Source organism: Orycteropus afer, unplaced genomic scaffold (assembly GCF_000298275.1).
Source record: "Orycteropus afer afer isolate SDZICR_OR568_19922 unplaced genomic scaffold, OryAfe1.0 scaffold00080, whole genome shotgun sequence".
NCBI lineage: Eukaryota > Metazoa > Chordata > Mammalia > Tubulidentata > Orycteropodidae > Orycteropus > Orycteropus afer.
This window is the reverse complement of record NW_006921667.1, coordinates 10,718,087-10,733,986: the sequence shown is the minus strand read 5'-3', so window position 1 is coordinate 10,733,986 and position 15,900 is coordinate 10,718,087. Positions and strand designations below refer to the sequence as shown.

General features: G+C 38.4%; 1 protein-coding gene and 1 non-coding gene across 2 annotated transcripts in view; both read left to right on the top strand.

Annotated features, from left to right (window-relative positions):
* Positions 1–15,900, top strand: part of ULK2 (unc-51 like autophagy activating kinase 2) — a 241,121-nt gene that overhangs the window by 199,126 nt on the left and 26,095 nt on the right. The gene's annotated exons all lie outside the window — the stretch shown is intronic.
* On the top strand, positions 12,617–12,721 carry LOC122150043. Its single transcript, XR_006163453.1, has one exon. It is a non-coding gene; the product is annotated as a U6 spliceosomal RNA (small nuclear RNA).

Here is a 15,900-nt window from a genome sequence, read left to right as displayed (position 1 = left end):
AAGATACCTAAAGATAATTCTTTTGAATTCCTTATCAGAGAGTCCCATTGCTGCTGCTTTCTCAGGGATGTGGTCTGGGTCTGTATCCTGCTCCCTTTTTCTACCACTTTATCCTGCTTCTTTGTGAGGACTGTGATGGTCTGTTGTCTCCAAGGCATCGTGGCGTTGTTGTATTTAGATCTCTGTTAACTGTTTGTGAAGAGCAGCCTAGGGTGATTCCAGCTTTTCTTGGTGGTTTTTTATTGTTGGCCGGTGGGTGGAGAAGGAGGTAGTGGCTCTCGCTCAATAAGTGAAGTTGTACGAGGTATGGGTGTAGTTGTGTCTTATGGGGACTGTTGTCTTCCACTCAATTAGACACAAATTACAGTTGAATAGCCTTCAAAAAACTAAAAGCACAGGGACAAAAAACACGCCATGTAATCACACAGGAACAGTAACCAAAAAAAAGGGGAAAAAGAAGAAAAAACAAGAAAACCTGCAATATATGGGAATTAAGAGGAAAAAAGTAGAGAAGAAGAATAATGAAGGAAAAAAAATGGGAAAAATGCAGAAAGAAAAACAAGGAACAGGGTTAACCATGAGAAAAAAGGGGGAAAAAAATTTTAAACCAGGAACAGGGAAAAGAAAAAATGCTGAAAACTAGGACCTGGGAGGGGCAGATTAAGAATAATAGTAAAAAGGACAAAAATATTAATAAGTTGTTTTTTTAAAACAGACAAAATACAAGCAAACCAATCACCAGAAAAAAGAAAGCGAAAAAGAAAAAAATTAAGAGAGAGAGAGAGGGAAAAAAAAATTGGTGGAGGACAGGGCAGGGCACCCAGGCTCCGTCTGAGCACACAGACTGTGATGGAGTTCTGTGGGCCCAGGAGGTAGGTGGGAGTGGTAAGTGGCACCCCCATGGCCGCACCTCTGTTCACCCAGTGGGTGTGGGGTATAAGAGTAACAAGAGGAATGTTGTACCTTTTCAGACTTGCAGGTCCGGAGAGTCCTTGGGGTTGCTGGAAAGCAGAACATGTTCTTAAACCCCAGAAATCTGGGCGAGCACTGTCTCTTTAAATATCCAAAATAGTCAAGCCGCTTTTAGACCTTCAAAATGGCGGCATCCTCCAGACCGGCAAAAGTCCACAGCTCATCCTGCCTTTCTCTTCACCTTCTCTGTTTATTCCCCAGCCACCAGAGCAGTCTTCTGTACAGACCCTGGCTAGCAGGGCTGATTTTTAAGTTAATCTTAAATCCTACCAGCACTCGGGAATCTCCAAGCTGTCTGTGCCATCAGGATCACTCAAGATCACTGCCAGACCGCAGCACCATCTGTCTCGTTTTGTGGTATCTTCACGCAAATTCTTGTGCTAGTTGGGTTTTAGTCCACTTCTATATCCTTCCTTTCAAGGCTCAGGGGTCCTGGATTATCTTCTGTGTACATTACGTTAATTGGTGTCCCTTTTCTTTGTTGAAGAGGGTTTGTGCAATCTTTCTACCTAGTCCGCCATCTTGCCGGAACTCCTCAAGTTCTTGAAGTTTTATGTGTATTTTGGTTATTAGATTATTGTTGGCATATGCCTTCTGTATCCTATTCATTGGTAGCTTTGTCTTTTCACTTTTTTTGTAATGTCTTCTAATGAGCAGAAGTTTTTTGTTTATATGTGTTCACGTTTGTTAGTTTGTCTGGCTGTTTGTGCTTTTGTTACTAAGTAATCCATTCTTAAAAGCTAGTTCTGACTCCTGCTTTTTGTTTTGAGTTTTCTGGTTTTCAGTTTTCATATTTAGGTCCTTAATCCATTTTGAATCTGTTTTTTTATATAGTGTAAAATAATGATCATCTTTCATTTTTCTGCATGTGGAAATGCAGTTTTCCCAATATTATTTATTGAGCACTTTTCTTTTCCCATCAAATGGACTTAATACCTTTGTGAAAAGTCATTCACAATCCATGATGTGTGCGTTTATTTCTGGACTATCAGTTTTAGTCTGTTAGTCTATGTGTCTACTGTTGTGCCAGTGCCAGGCTATTTTGCTTGTTGTAACTGTATAATATCTTTTATAATAAGGAACTGAGTCTTCTTACTTTGTTTTTCTTTTTCAACATTGCTTTAATTATTGGGGCCTTTTGCCATTGCACGTAAAGCTGAGGATTGTTTTTTCCATTCCTGCGAAGTAGGCTCTTGGCATTTTGATTGGGATTGTGTTGACTATATAAATCATTTTGGGAAGTATTGACAGCTTAACAATATTGAGTTTTCAACCCAGGAACATGGAACATCTTTCCATTTATTTAAGTCTTCTTTAATCTCTTTCAGCAGTGTTTTATAATTTTCATTGTATAAGTCTTTCATGTCCCTGGTTAGATTTATTCCTAAGTATTCTTTTCTCTTAGATACTGTTGTAAATGAAATTGTTTCCCTTTCAGATTTCTAATTGTTAGTGTTTAGAAACCACCTGATTTTGGTTTATTGACCTTGTAGCCTGCAGCTTTGCCAAAATCCTCTCTCAGCTCTATAAATTTTCTTGTGGACTTTTTGGAATATTCTATATCTATAAATATTCCTCAGATGGAAGATTGGGCAGTCTACTTCCATAGTGATACCGCCTCAGAAACCCAAGGAGGGGTCAGGTCCAACTTAATGACACATAACAACAACAACACATCTATAAGTAGAAATCATTTTACTACTTCTTTTCCAACCTGGATATATTTTCTTTCTTTCTTTTTTTAATCTTATTGCTATGGCTAGGAATTATGATATAGTATTAAATAGAAGTGATGATAGCACACACCCTTGTCTTGTTCCTCATTTCAAGGGGAAAGCTGTCTCTTTCTCCATTAACTATATAATGTTGGCTGTTGGCTTTTCATATATTCCATGAACCATACTGAGGAATTTCCCTTCTATTCCATTCTTGCTAAGTTTTCATCAAGGAAGAAGTGTTGGATTTTATCAGGTGGTTCTTCTGCATCTATACAAATAATCACGTTTGTTCTGTTGATGTGGTACATTACATCAATTGGTTTTCTAATGTTGAATCTTCCCTGCATTCCTAGAATAAATCCCTTTTGGTCATGGTGTGTGATTCTTTAGATATGCTGTTGGATTTTACTCACTGGCATTTTCTGGAGGATATTTGCATCTGTATTCATAAGGGATATTGACCTGTAGTTTTCTTGGGATGTCTTTGCCTGGCTTAGGTATCTGGGTAATGTATGCTTCATAGAATGAATTAGGGAGTGTTTATTCCTTCTCTGTGTTTTGGAGGAGTGTTAGCAATATTGGTGTCAATTCTTTTCTGTGTGTTTGGTAGAATTTCCCGGTGAAGCCATCAGGTCCAGGACTTTTTAAAAAAAAAAAAAAATGACAGGTTTTTGGTCACTGGTTTGATCTCTTGTTATGGGTATATTGATACTATCTATTTCCTCTTGATTCACTTCAGTAAGTTGTGTGTTTCTAAGAATTTGTCCATTTCCTCTAAGTTACCCAGTTTGTTGCCATACAACTGTTCATAATATTCTGTTCTAATTCTTTTCTTCTATCAGATCAGTTGTAACACCTCCTCTTTCGTTTCTTATTTTTGTTATTTGCGTCTTTTCTCTTTTTCCCCATGTCAGTCTAGTTTAAGATTTGTCAATTTTATTGATCTTTTCAAAGAACCAGCTTCTGGTTTTATTGATTCTATTGTTTTCCTGGTTTTAATTTTATTTATTTATGCTCTGATTTTTGTTATTTCCTTTCTTCTGTAATATTTAGGCTTAGTTTGCTGTCCTCTTTCTAGTTCCTATTGTTAACACTTTATTAAGTTTCTCTTTGAGAACTGCTTTCATGGTATCTTTTAATAGTCTTAGTATGGTGGGCTTTCATTTTCATTTGATTCTAGGAAATTTATTTCTCTTTTGATTTATTCTTTGACCCTTTGATAGTTTAACAGTATGCTCTTTAATTTCCTTATGTTTGTGTATTATTTTTCTGTTATTAATTTCTAGCTTAAGTATGTTGTGGTAAAAGAAAAATACTGTGTACTATTTCAGTGTTTAAATTTATCAAGACTTGGTTTTGACTTAATCGATGGTCTATCCTGGAGAATGATTCATGTGCATTGGAATAGAATGTATATTGTACTGTTCTGGAGTGGTGTGTTCTTTATATGTCTGTTAAATCTAGTTGGTTTGTAGTGTCATTCAAGAGTTTTGTTTCCTTGTTGATCTTCTTTTTAGACGTTCTGTCCAATATTGAAAGTGAGATGTTGAAGTCTCCAATTATTATTATAGTTTTATACATTTCCCCCTTTGATTCTATAAGTGTTTGCTTTATATATTTAGGTGACTGAGGTTAAATGCATAAATATTTATGATCATTAAGTCTTCTTGATGAATTGGCCCTTGTATTGAAACTGAATGCAGTGGATTCACCACTTTAACCCAAACAGGAATGAGAGAGATAAGCAGAATGAGTAAGTTGAATTTTATTTCTTGCAGAAGAAAGGAGACAGAATAGTTTCTCAAAGAACTGCCTCCCTGAGCAGAGAGCTCAGGGAGCTTTTATGCTTAGGTGAAGAATGAAGAAGTTACACATATTCATTAAAATTCTGAGAAACTGGCTACATATACATAAGGGGGGCCAGGTCAGATTTGGGCAAGGAAGTTGATGACGGACTTCTTGCTTCTCTTAGAGGTCCGTCTGGAAACTGATTACACAGTTTTTCATCACTTTCATATTTTTAATTCCTTGGCTGAAGCTTTTCAGTTCCTTGAGCTAAACTTGTGGGATGGAGTGAAGCCAGTGGGGTGCATAGCTCATCTCTGTGCATGCTTCAGGGAAAATTTGTAACTTGAGAAAAACAACTTCAGGAAATACTAACCTCAAAAGAACAGCAGCTACAAAGATTAGCTAACCATGTTCATGCCCTTTTCTAATCTTAATCTTTGGGTTTTCTCCTAACTCAGCTAAGCCTATTCTTCCCTTCTTGGCTGTATGTTCCCTGCCTGCTTCTTTATCACAATATCATGTCCATCCTTACCTCTTCTAACAGATTATTGTCTTAACATCTGCTTTGTCTAATACTTAGATTGCCATCACAGCTCTCTTTCAGTTATTACTTGAATGGGATGCTTTTTTCCCATCCTTTCACTTTCAGCCTATTTATATCCTCACATTTATTAAAGTGTATCTCTTGTAGGCAACATATAGTTAGATCATGTTTTGTTTTTTTAAGTCCATTCTGCTAGTCTGCCTTTTGATTGGAGTATTTAGTCCATATATATTCATAGTCATTACTGGTAAGAAGTGACTTCTACCATTTCGTTATTTGTTTTTTGTTTTGTTTTGGTGTGTGTCTTAAGCCTCCTTTGCCTTTGCCTTTTAATAATACTTGCTTTTGTGTTTTGTTAGCCTGTTGTATTGAGTATTTTTGGTTCCCTTCTCCTGTCGTGTTGTGTGTGTGTGTGTGTGTGTGTTTTTCAATATACATACTCATAAATATTACATTTAATAGTCTTAGTATTATAGTATTATATATATATATATATTATAATATTATAATATATAATAATTAATTATATAATATAATATTATATATATAATATTATTATATATAATAATAGTATTAAATGTCTGTAACATTCTAGGGTAAGTTGGTACCAGCTTAACTTCAGTAACATACAAAAATACTCTATATCTGTTCCATTCCTCTCCCCTTTTGTTGTTATTATTAATTGTGTCTTTATATTTCATGTGCCCTGTAACATAATCTTATCCTTGCTTTTTATGTGTTTGTTATTAAAAAATATGAAGGATAAAACATTTGAAATGTCAATTATGAATACTTTTATAGCCCTTACACTTATCCATGCAGTTCTATTTATTAGGGGTCTTTTTATGTATGGCTTTCAGTTGCTTTCTAGTGTTTGCCCTTCTATCAACAGAACTCATAATAGTATTTTTTGTAGGGCTAGGCTGATTAATATGAACTCTCTTAGCTTCTTTTTGTCTGGAAATCTTTTAATTTCACCCTTATTCTTTTTTTCCCCCCTGTAAAGATCACAGTCAAGAAAACTATGGAGCAGTTCTGCATGTAACTCATAGGGTTGCTATGAGTCAGGATTGACTTGATGGCTACAGGTTATTTTTGTTTTGTTTTGTTTTGTTTTGTGCTCAAGAGGAGGCAAAGACAAGTTCTAAAACAGACTTACAGTCAGTTAAGGCCTTTTCAGATTCTTTTGTCTCTGAGGCTGTCTAGATCTGTACTGCGGCCACAAGCCTCATGTGGCTATGAGAGCTTGAAATCCGGCTAATCCAAATAGAGCTATGCTGTAAATGTAAATACACACTGGATTTTGAAGACTTTACATTAAAAAAAAAAAACCTAGAATGACAGGTATCTCATTAATCACTTTTCACATTGGATATTGTTGTTGTTGTTATGTGCCATCGCGTCGGATCCGACTCATAGCGACCTCTCCTTGCGTTTCCGAGGCAGTATCACTACGGAAATAGATTGCCCCATCTTCCTTCTGAGGAGTGGCTGGCTATATGTTAAAATAATATTTCAGATATATTGATTAAACAAAATATACTGAAATTAATTTCCTTGTTTCTTTATACTTTTTTAATGTAGCTACTAGAAAATTTTAAAGTACAGATGCAAATCGCCTTATTTTTATTGGACAGCATTGGTAGAGCAGGGTTTCTCAGCCTTGGCCCTACTAATATTTGGGCTAATTCATTCTTTGTGCAGCAATTTGTCCCATGCATTGTGGATGGTGAGCAGCATCCCTGGCCAATAAGCATTAGGTACTGGTAGCATCTAGTTGTTGTTAGGAACCATTGAGTCAATTTTCAGCTTATAGTAAACCCCGTGTGACAGAGTTGAACTTCCCCACAGAGTTTTCTAGGCTGTAATCTTTGTGGGAAGTAGATTTTCAGGCCTTTCACCCTTCACCCTTATTCTTGAAAAAAAGTTTCACTGAGTATAGTATTCTTTGTTCACAGGTTTTTTTTCTTTCTGTCTTTCTTTCAGCACTTTGTATCATTCCATTGCCTTCTTGCCTACAATGTTTCTGAGGAGAAATCAGCACTTGGTCTTCTTATTGAGGATCCTTTGTGACTTTGCATCTCTCTCACCACTTTCAGGATTCTCTCTTTATCTTTACTTTTTCAGAGCCTATCTATGATGTGTCTTGATGTAGATCTCTTTGGGTTTCTCCTGCTTGGGTTTTTGAGCTTCTTGAACTTGTAGATTCGTTTCCTTTGTTAAATTGGGAAATGTTTTTGTTTTTATTCCTTCAAATATTCTTTCTGTCCCTTTGTCTCACCTCTTTCTGGAATTCCCCTGATGCATGTATTAGGTCTCTTGTTGTCCCATAATTATATTAAACTGTTCTCAGCCTTCTTGAGCCTCCATTCTTGTTGCTCTTTAGCATTTGTTATTTTAATGCTCTCATCTTCTAATTCGTTGAGTCCTTCTTCTGCCTGATTAAATCTGTTGGTACATTGTCCTATTGTGTTTCTTATTTCAGTTATTGTCTCTTTCAGTTACAGTATCTCTTGTTTCAGATCCTCATGTTGTTTGTTCATTGCTTTCCTTATTTCTTCTAGCTCTTTGTATGTTTTTCCCTTAGTTCTTTAATGTAATTATAGTCTTCCTTTCTTTTCCATTACTTATTATTATCCTTCGATGCCCCTTTACTCTCTGTCATGTTCATTTGAATGGGCAGTGGACCATTTCTCTATTTTTTTGTGTGTCTTGTGATTTTTTTGTTGGGGCATTGGAATTTTCTAGGGTGTTCATTTTCTCAGTTTTTCCCAGTATTTGGTGTTTTTACAAGGTACTGCTAGGCAAGCAGAGCATTCAGCCTTTCCTTACCATTTCCTCACCTGTGTAATAGCTCCTTCTTCCTCCCTGGTTTAATTAGGATTCAGAAGTTCCAGATCTCAGTTTTCAATTTTCAATCTCTCCCCAAAATGCTAGAGAACATACTGTAATCATTCTGTTCACCAGTGGGTACTGCCTCTCAGTGAGATATCATGACTATCAGTCTGCCCACCAGGGAATGAAGTCCCCTCTCTTTGGTTATTACTCCTTTCCCTTCTCTGTTTCAGCAATTACATTTTTAGTCAAAAAACCCACACCCAGTGAGCTCCCTTCTTGGCTTGGGTGTTGTTCCTCTGGTTTTGCCTGAGGCTTTCTTCCCTGCTCTGTGGGGGCTGCTTATATCTGAACCAGCATTTAGGGGAAACACAGATTTTACTCCATTTCTGGAGAGGATGGTCTGGCACTTCCCAGAAAGATGTCCCAGAAATCTGTGTTGTTTGTTTCAGAGCCCCAGAGGCCCTAAAGTGGTTGGCCGAGCAGTCTCCACTTAGGTGACCCACCTCCTGACTCTACTGTAAGGAACCTTCTGTAGGAGTTTGTATCAGTCCAGAAGGTCTGTGTTATTGCTATCAGAGTCTTCCTCCTCCCCCTAGTATGTTGGCTGTGGGTATAGCCTCCACTAAGTATGCCTGCTTCCTAGCAGAAAGCAGCTTCACTCAGCAGTCCTTAGCAAAGGACCAAAGGAGGCAGCACACAGACTTGAATTAACTTCTTGGGAGGGCTGTCCTATTGATTTCAGAGGCCTTAGCTACAGGATTCTCAGGGAGGTTCACTATAGGAGCAGACTCCACTGCCCGAACTTTCTGTCAATTCACGGTAGGCTTGCAGCTCCAGTCTCTGGGTGGGGGAGGTGCAGGACTCTCCATACAGAGCCCCAGAGAGGTCTACCTTGTTGCTGTCAGAGCCCCCCACACACACACCTGGTAGTATGTTGGCTGAGGTTGTATCATCCACTAAAGATGCTTACTTCATAGCACACAGCACCCTCAGTCAGCAGTCCTCAACACTTAACAAAAAGACCGACAAACCTGACCTGACTCCCTGGGAGTTCTGTCCAATTGGTTTCAGAGGCCTGAACCGATGGAGTGTGCAGGCAGGCTACTAGAGTGTTGACTAATGAGAGCAGACTGTACTGCATGGATCTTCTGTGGCAATTCACGGTTGCAACCAACAGTATCCACGTAAGCTAGGTGTTGGCACACTTCAGTTATTTTAGGTGCATATATGGATACCATTCTAATTCGAAATTAGATTTGAAGTAGGTCAGTTACAATGAGTCTTATAACGAGAAAATCAACTATTTGCCAATCTTAATATGATTGATTGAACCCTCTCCTCCCCCATTTACTTCACTCAATAGATAGATACTCTACCTTAGGGTGTCTGTTGCCCTCCACCCACGTGCCCACCTGCAGCGTAATATATTTTGAGATTTAAATTAAGTAAGGCTGGCTTTCAGTAGGAAAGAAAACGTTAGCACTTTGGGTTAAAAAATAGCCTCTGGCAGATTGGGTTAGGAATTTTACAGTTAATATTTGTTTTCATGGGTAAGAAAAGTCCTAAAATCAAAGTAAAGTGTTTGTCATTAATTTTTGTCTTTGACATCAGTATGAAGTTTCAGTTCCTGAAAATAAAAACTGTTGCTGGAGATAGAGAAACTTTAGGGAAAAGATGGGATGACTGGCAGAGTCTAGTTGAAATTAAAGAGCTTTTATTGAGGGGTAAGATAGTTTGCAAATTGAGAATAATGAAACCCAGAAGATTCTGAACTAAGTGATCCAAGGAGGAGATAGTACAGGGAGTTTATATAAGAAAATACAAGGAAATTAAGTAAAAATTCAGTGAGTGCTTGATATTTAGGTAATGATTACAAAATTGAGTGATGATACACATATGACCTAGTAAGAGATTGCATACATTGGTAAAGTTGTTTTTGAAAGTTACAAAGTAATCATTAAATTGCATACATGTGGCCTCAAAACAGTCATGAGACTCTCCTTGTATGACTGCAGGGAGGGCAAGCATAATTCTAAAATTTATTTTGAGTTTATCTGTTCTGAGAATTGTTTTGGATCTGCTGTCTCAAGCGGCAAGCAAAACTTTTAAGTAAAATTTATATTGCTTTCTGAAATTGTTTACCAAGTAATTTTCTCAGGATACAGTGGAGAGTTAACAGTAATGACAAGCTGTGTTCCTGATGGAGAGGTTACTTTTGAGTCTAAATGGAGTTTTAGCCTCAGGCCTTACCATAGCCACTATCTTACACCGGGAGTCCTAAATTAATTTGGGAGCGCTGGTGGCGCAGTGCCTAAGTAAGATATTTGACTGCTAACCAGAAGGCTGGCAGTTCAAGCATACCAGTTACTCCTCAGAAGGAAGGTTGGGCAATCTACTTCTGTAGAGATCCCGCCTCAGAAACCCAAGGTTTATTTGAGGTGCTCTTACTCAGTTCAAACCACAAACCTTTCAGTTGGGACAGCCCTTAACTGTTTACATCATCCAAGGACCAGTACTTAACTATTAATTTCCATTTACTGCCCCCTTGTTCCGTGTAAGGTTTTTGTGAATTCTCCCTTCCACTGTTTCAATTAGAAGGTTTACCTTTGTTTTGCTCTACTACAGAGTAGGTGAACAATGAGAGACATTTTTTTTTCTCCTGTATCTTGATTCAGTGTGTTCCTTTAAGTTTATGATTTGTGTTATTGACATCTGCCTCCATTCTGTAGTCTCAGAAATGTGATGTTTTTCACATGGTTGAGTGAAAACACCACTCTGGAAAACATTTATTGATTCTGCTTGGCTTGGCACATGGTGCATTTTCCATCTACTCTTTGATATAGCCCAAGCTCAGCCCATTAGCTTCTTTGACACCTGCCTCACTTGTTCTGCCTTCCTTACAGATGTAAGACTACATGTACTTTGTCTTAACTTTCTGTATTTTTCTAAAGATTGCAGTAGACAGTCCCTACTTCTCTCCAGCTTTTCCTTACATATTTATTCCCAGTTTCCACTGTCCACTTTTCCAAATTATCCTTAGCAAGTGTGATTTACACCTCTTGCACTTAGAAGAATATAGAACTAACTGAACGCTGGGATTTTGCATTAATAAAATTCACAGCTGGGAAGAGATAAATATTTTATATATATGATGTTGTTCTTAGGTGCCATCAAGTTGGCTCTGACTCATAGCAGCCCTTTGTACAACAGAACGGAACACTGCCTTGCACACTGATCCTGCGCCATCCTCACAATCCTTATTATGCTTGGGCACGTTGTTGCAGCAACTTTGTCAGTCCATTTTGTTGAGGGTCTTCTTCTTTTTGTTAACCCTCTACTTTACCAAGAATGCTGCCTTTTCTAAGAACTGGTCTTTCCTGATAACATCTCCAAAGTACACGAGACAAAGTCTTGCCACTTTCCTTCTAAGGAAATTCTGGCTGTACTTCTTCTAAGACAGATTTGTTCATTCTTCTGGCAGTCCATGATATATTTAATACTCTTCTTCAATAACATATAATTCAGTGGCATCAATTACTCTTTGGCCTTCCTTATTCACCATCTAGCTTTCCCATACCATGATTTAGGTCAGAATGACATCTTTGCTTTTTCAGACTTTAAAGAGGTCTTTTGCAGCAGATTTGTCCAATGCAATAAGTCTTTTGATTTCTTGACTGCTGCTTCCATGAATGTTGATAGTAGATCAGAGTAAAATGAAATCCTTAACAACATCAACATTTTCTCCGTTTATCATGATGTTGCTTATTAGTACAGTTGTGAAGATTTTTGTTTTCTTTCTTTTGAGGTGTAATGCATACCAAAGACTGATCTTCATCAGTAAGTGCGTCATGTCTTCTTCATTTTTAGCAAGCAAGCTTGTGTCATCTGCATATTGCAAATTATTAATGAGTCTTCCTTTAATCCTGGTTTGCATTTTCCATACAGTCCAGCTTCGTGGATTATTTGTTCAGCATACAGATTGAATAAATATGGTGAAACGATACAACCCTGATACACACCTTTCCTGATTTGAAATCATTCAGTATCTCCTTGTTCTGTTCGAATGATTGCCTTTCGGTCTATGTACAGGTTCCCCATTAGCACAATTAAGTGTTCTGGAATTCCTGTTCTTCACAGTGTTACCCATACTTTGTTATGACCCACACAGTCAAATGCCTTTACATAGTCAGTAAAACACAGGTAAACATCTTTCTGGTATTCTCTGCTTTCACCCACAGTCCATCTGACATCAGTAGTGATAGCCTTCCTTCTAAGTCCTTGTAGCCATGAGTATTATCATTTACAGCGTTGTACTTCAGGATAGATCTTGACAATGAATGAACACCATTCCTCTTCAATTTGTCATTCCCAGTGTAGTCACCATATTGTCCTGTTTATAATGGCCAATATCAGTCCATTTCAGCTCAGTAATGCCTAAGATAATGAACGATCTTTATGTGTTGTATTTCATTTTTGACAACTTTGAATTTTCCTAGATTCATACTTCATACATTCAGTGTACTGATTAAAGGGATGTTTGCAGATACTTCTTCTCATTTTGAGTCATGCCACATCAGCAGATGAAGCAATGACTGCTGCTATTCCACACTTTTTAAATATAATGATCAGCAGTGTTGGTTACAGGCTTTATTTTGTGGCAGTATTGTGGTTATTTCTCTTCTAGTTGTTTTACTTCCATTTATTCAATTTCCTTGATCCCCAGCCTTCTCATCTGTGCTTTAAAATAGCTGTAGTTGCTCACATCAGCAGTCCTTATACTAAAATTGGAATGATACAGAGAAGATTAGCATGGCCCCTGCGCAAGGATGACCTGCAAATTCATTAAGTGTTCCATAGTTTAGTGCAATAAATAAATAAATAAACTAGCTATGGACCTTCCCCCCCCCCCTTTTTTTAAAGTAACACAATACTCAAGAATGACAGTGTTTACTCTTTGGGTGTTCCGGTTACCTAGTACCACTCGGATGAGACTATACCACAAATGGGATGGCTTGAACAAATAGGAGTTTATTCTTTTATAGTTTGGAGGCTAGAAGTCCAAGTTCCAAGTGTCAGACTCTAAGGGCTTGGTGAAAGCTCCTCAATCTTGAGTTTCAGTTCTGCCTTCTGCTCCCAGCCCAGCCACTCTACCATGCCCAGCCACAATGACACACAAATGTAACTACCACATTGGGCTAAACTGTTACTTAGTTTAAAGATGGCTTCAGGGGACGGTTTCAATTCAAGGTTCGAAGAGCACTCAGGGTGATAGTCTCAATGACTCTTCCAGACTCAATAGGTGTAATAAATCTGTATTCTTTAAGAGTTTAAGTTCTGTTCCACATTTTTCTCCCTTTCTATCAGGATTTCTCTATTACATTCCTGATCAGAAGCTGGAAACTTTTCTTCATCCAGCTACTGGCTGCTGAGGCTGACAAGCAAAAAGGCACAGTCCTGATGTTACCAAACCACATGGCATGCCATTAATTCAAGTCCATTGAAAGTCCCAAGGTCAGCAGAGCATGGCAGGCTGCTGAAAAATGACACGGCTACATGCAGGGTTCAAGTGTGCCATCAGCTAGAGACCATTCCCAAAGCTGCTGCTTATATACAGGAAGCTGACCACATCCCTAAGGCAGCTACTCAGCTACTGCAATACATTCTACCATGGAGTTAATTACCAGTCTTAACATGGAGAATAACTACATCCAGTTGCCCAGCCACTCTACCATGCCCAGCCACGTTGACACACAAATGTAACTACCACATGGGGCTAAAGTGTTACTTAGTTTAAAGATGGTTTCAGGGGATGGTTTCCATTCAGGGTTTGAGGAGCAACTCAGGGCAATAGTCTCGATGACTCTTCCAGACTCAATAGGTGTAATAAATCTGGGTTCTTTAAGAGTTTCAAGTTCTGTTCCACATTTTTCTCTCTTTCGATCAGGATTTCTCTGTTACATTCCTGATCAGAACTGTTAGCACTGGTAATCGGGCACCATCTAATTCTTCTGATCCCTATGCAAGAGAAGCAGTGATTCATGTAGATAATTCTCTTCCTTCTCTGATTCTTGGATTCCCCTTTTTCTCTCTTGTTCCAAGTGAATAAAGACCAGTAATTGTATCTTAGACGGCCACTCATAAGCTTTTAAGGACTCGGGCACTATTTACTATACTGGGAGATACAACATAAACTTTAAAAACTGTATTATGCCAATTGACTATATTGTCCTAAGTGACTACAGCCCTAAGCCCCTCATCTATTCCTATGAGATGATTGGTTATATCTAATTAGTATTGCCATCTGTATTTAGCCCCCCCATCTTTAGGGGACCTTGTTACTGTTGCAAAACCATAACAAGACAAGCTAACATTTATCCATTCATCCCTTTTTCCTATGTACAACTTATTGACATCAGTTAATATTGATCATACTGTGCAAACTTCTTCCATATTTGGTGCCACCTTTACTATTTCTGTAAACAAAAAGTAACTAAGGGGTTCTTCTCCCTCCTCTTCTCCCCCACGACCCCTGGAAACCATTGTTGTTGTTATTGTTAGGTGCTTTCGAGTCAGCTCTGACTCATAGGGACCCTGTGTATAGCAGAACGAAACACTGCCCAGTCCTGTTCCAGCTTCATCATCCTTGTTATACCTGACCCCATCGTTGTAGCCAGTGTATCAGTCCATCTCGTGGAGGGCCTTTCCCTTTTTCGTTGAACCTCCACTTTACTAAGCATGATATCCTTCGCCAGGGAATGGTCCCTTCTGACAACATGACCAAAGTAGGTTAAATGAAGTGTGGCCATTCTCGCTTCCAAGGAGTGTTCTAGCTGTTATTCCTCCAGGACAGATTTGTTAGTTCCTCTGGCAGTCCATGGTACTTTCAGCGTTCTTTGCTAACACCACAACTCAAAAGCATCAACTCTTCTTTGGTCTTCCTTATTCATTGTCCAGCTTTCACATGCATGTGAGGCAATTGAAAATACCATTGCTTGGGTTAGGCACACCTTAGTCTTTAATGAACATTAATTTTTATATGTTTACCGATTCATGTCATTTCATAAAAGAACATACAATACTTCTTTTTTTGTGATTGACTTGTTTTCCTTAACATTGTATTCTCCAGTTTCATCCACATTGTAAGATGTTTTAGAAACTCATTTTTGGGTAGTATTACATTGTACGCATACACCTCATTTTACTTACCCATTCATCCATTGATGGAGATTTAGGTTCTTTCCATCTTTTTGCTATTGTGAATAGTACTGTGATGAACATAGGTGTGCATATCTCCGTGTCACTTCTATAAGATCCTTCAGGTGTATACCTAGGAGTAGAACTAACTCCTGGTTCATATGGCAACTCTAACCTTAGTTTTCTCAGGAACTGCCAGACTGATTTCCACAATGCCTGCACCATTTTGCATTGCTATCAGGGTGGTAAGAGAGGTTTCCAACAGGGAGACAAACTTCTCTGTCGGTTTGTCCTACCGTAGTGACATGTTGATGTCAGTTTTGAGGCTGAGCCACTGGTGTTTCAAACCCAGCGGGATGAACATGGTGCACAGGTATCAGCCCAGCTTACAGAATGAGACAGACTAGGAAGAAAGAAGAGGCCGTCCACTTCTCAAAGAATTGGCCAGGGAAACTTTATGAATAGCAAAGAAACACTGTTTGATATATTACCGCGCAAGCGCAATTTATGAATAGTCCGGTTAGGTTAGAGGCTCTCAAAATAGGACTGGGAAAGAGCTGCATCATCTGAGTAAACCCACCTTTACTCCTATGGATAAGGTAAAGCTTTCGAGACCTCCATTTGCTGATGTGGCACCACTCAAATTGAAGAGAAACAGCTGCAGACATCCATTAATCATCAGAACATGGAATGTACGAAGTACGAATCTAAGAAAATTGGAAGTTGTCAAAAATGAAATGTAATGCATAAGGATTGATATCCTTGTCATTGTTGTTGTTGTTATGTGCCGTCGAGTCGGCCCCGACTCATAGCGACCCCTCCTTGGGTTTCCGAGGCAGTATCACT